Source organism: Triticum dicoccoides, chromosome 6B, assembly GCF_002162155.2.
Source record: "Triticum dicoccoides isolate Atlit2015 ecotype Zavitan chromosome 6B, WEW_v2.0, whole genome shotgun sequence".
Classification (NCBI taxonomy): Eukaryota; Viridiplantae; Streptophyta; class Magnoliopsida; order Poales; family Poaceae; genus Triticum; species Triticum dicoccoides.
In genome coordinates, this window is record NC_041391.1 from 620,680,905 (window position 1) to 620,684,232 (window position 3,328).

Sequence of the window (3,328 nt, forward strand, 5' to 3'; positions counted from 1 at the left end):
GCATATATAGCGCTGGAGGCCGTAGGATCGTGTACAAAGGCATCGTATGAGATTTGTTTTGGACCAAAAGGGGACCGAGTCTCCAACGATATAGATAGAGGCAGCAGATCGATTCAACGGAAGGAAAATTTCATCAAGAGATACGCATCCATCAAGAGCAAGGGCTGAGGCGAAGCAATCGCTAGCATCAGGAAGTTGAGCCAAGACAGGAGCAGCTACGTGACGTGAAGACCACCTAGTTGAATCGCTAGTAGTACGCGGAGGTTTCGTTCGTGTACTTGGGGATCACGGGAAGACTGTTCGGTTATTTTTCGCAGAGTCAGCCATACAAAGAACCATGGCGCCATCGGGTACTAGGTTTGAGGTGGAGAAGTTCAACGGAACTGGAAACTTTGGGTTATGGCAGACAAGGGTGAAAGATTTGTTGGCACAATAGGGATGCCTGAAGGCGATGCAGGAAGTCATGCCAGTTAAGATGGAATTATCATGTGATGGATGGAAATCTGTGGAATGATCTGGGAGCCTGGGTCGGACTAGATAGTCTGACGGATCGACGTGAGTCGGTTGGTACAGAAGACGGTGGTGGGATCGGCGACGACAACATAGGAGCGTGATGCTGATGGTGACCGACTTCTGGGCGTGGAAACACGTGGCGCAGGCCCGAGGGCTTGTGTGGCTTCGACAAGACTATGGCGCGAGGTTGATTCAAGACGGTGCACATGAGAGCTTGAAGTCGACGGGGCACGTGGGTGGCTTGATCATCTACCATGGAGTCATGTTGAAGGTGGAGCTGGATTGAGGGGCTATGGCATAAGTCGACGGGGTCGAAGCCTATTCAGCATGAGGGAAAAGCGAGAGAGATGCAGTTCGGACTGGAGCCCAGTGGTCTGATGGAAGCGTGAAACTCGTCATCGGTCGGTGATGATCGGTGGTACTCTGCAGTGGGGGTTGAGTGGTGTGGTTTCGCGACCCTTGAGACTCGACCGGGACAGCAGAGGCTCGATGCGGTAATAGCGGCGAGGCGTGCGGTATGCACGGGACATGGAGACGGGCCATGGCTCTGGTGGTCATACATGTGGTGAGACAAGTGCGAAACTCGGGATGACTACAAACAATGGTGAAATTCCTTCAAGTTTCAGACAGACGGTCAAGAAAGGAGCGGTGATGTTGAGTTCAGGTAACTCTTATGTGTGACACCCAATATGTGAGTTGTTCATTTTCACACAGGTCTGTGATCAGTGTGATTGCGTTGGACGGATACTCTGGACGTTGGGATCATAAGCTAGAGTAACAAGGAACTTAATTTTGCTCGAGCGTTGACTATGGTTAAGAAAAGAAGAGACTACAAGTTGCAGGTGGAGTCATATGGAGTCTTTGGAGTAGCAGCGGTACTCATGGGATAAGCTCAAGTCCAATGTACATGGAAGTTTGATGCATGAACGAACTCAAGGTGGTGGAGAATATTTGCCAAGATGGAGTTTGTTAGAGTTGTGTCGAATATAGTGTACAAGGTAGGTTACAGTTGGACTTGTAGTTGTATCGTGTTTACATAGAATGTGGAGTCGTGTCCTAGTAGGACACTTGTATCCTAGGCCTCTCTTATATAGCGGGGGTAGACACACGATATAACCTATGCCAACATAATAGCACAGGCGCGCAAGGGGAAGCCGGCGGCGTGTGCCGGCGCCCGGGTGACCGGTGTGCGGTATTGTGACGGTGTCACGGGAAGGAGCGCTCGTAGTCAGGCCCCGGGGATGTAGCCATATCGGTGAACCTCGTTAACAAATCTCGGTGTCGTGCTCGTGTGATTGCTTGGTCCTTAAATGATCGACGGTATGCCTCGGATTTATTCTAACACATAATCCTCAATCAGAACATGAAGCTACCTATCTTTGACGCTCGTCTTTCGAGCACCTTTCCCAGCCGCTTTGCGCTCTGACTGCGCCTTAACTGTGTACTGCTTCTGCAGCCCCTGGAGCCTCTCGAGAAGTTACTTGGAAGGAAGGGCAGCGTTGCGGTTCACTGCACAGAGGGGATAATTGATTTAGTGGGATCAGGAATTGGCTGTTTGATACTCCTTCACTAGCCTGCAAAATGGTACTGTATATGTACCTTTCCCAACAGCTCTCGATCATCGATGCCCACTGAGGATCCACGTCGCTTGGTATTTCCAGTTTGTGATCATATCCATGAAACCCACGGCTCCGATAACCTGCAACATAGGGGGCCACCGTTAGGGATTTGGCATTAATGGCAATGTTTGTGTTGTTACGTCAAAAAGAAGAAGCAAAAAAGAAACTAGGCTTTCTTAAACTGCAATGACGGCGATTAAACTTGGAATTTGGAAAAGATTCACCATTCACCAGTAAGCTAGTATTTTCCAAGAATCCTTTTTTGGCTCTAAGAACCCACAAAAATGGAGTATATGTAGAAAAGTCATCTCCGTGTACCTGCATTGTATTGAGAGTATCCCAGGGGATCTTCTGAGTAGCAAGCTCCCACAGAACCACTCCATAGCTGAATACATCCGACCTATACTTAACAAACAAGGAAGAAATCAGTAAACATCCTTAGGTAACAAGAACATCTGTTCTTCAAGAATCTCCACAATGAGCTTTACTTTTCATTTGAATGTTCACTCCGTAGCACCTACGGAGCCATCCACTGCGGCTGGATGTGGAAACCAAGTCATCAGGTACTTAGATTAAAGTTTATGACAATCTTGTCAGTCCGGAGAATCCATTTCAAAAGGTTAAGTTTGCTTGTACTTACTGTTCCCTTTCCAGTTTTTGTTGACAGAAATGTTTCGAGTTTCAGACGTGAAAGACCAAAGTCTGCAACCTAATAGAACCAAGTGAGAAGAGACAACATAAAGCATGAACTCTACCGGTTGGTTTTCTATGTTATCAGCGAGTTGATCACCAAGCTCCTGTACTGTTTTCATGTAAAATGCATTGCCAGTAACATATGAACATGGGGTTGCGACTATACACACGAAAGCTATAAAAGATCGATCGTCGTCTAGCTGGGTGGCGAGGGGTACTTCTATCTCTTGCCGATTGTGCCATTCTGGTTCGTGAAAAGGTGTCTGGTGGGCAGCGTAAAGTGGCTTGGGAATTTGTTTGTGCGCCGTTTTCACATGGGGGGTCTAAGTTTCTCCTCACTTCAACACTTAAACCCTTGCCTGCTTCTTTCCCATCTAAATAAACTTCACTCGTACAATGCTTCTACGGGTAGCTCTCATCTTGCGGTGAAATATGGATGGTCTGATACTCATGACCTTGATTCTCCGCATCCCTGCGGAGCTGTGTGGTGTGCTGCAGGTGAC

The 3,328-nt window shown here is 47.9% G+C and overlaps 1 pseudogene; it reads right to left on the bottom strand.

Moving 5' to 3' along the window:
• Window positions 1-1,882: 1,882 nt before the first annotated feature.
• The window catches only part of LOC119321341, a 2,236-nt pseudogene continuing 790 nt past the window's right edge, over window positions 1,883-3,328 (bottom strand).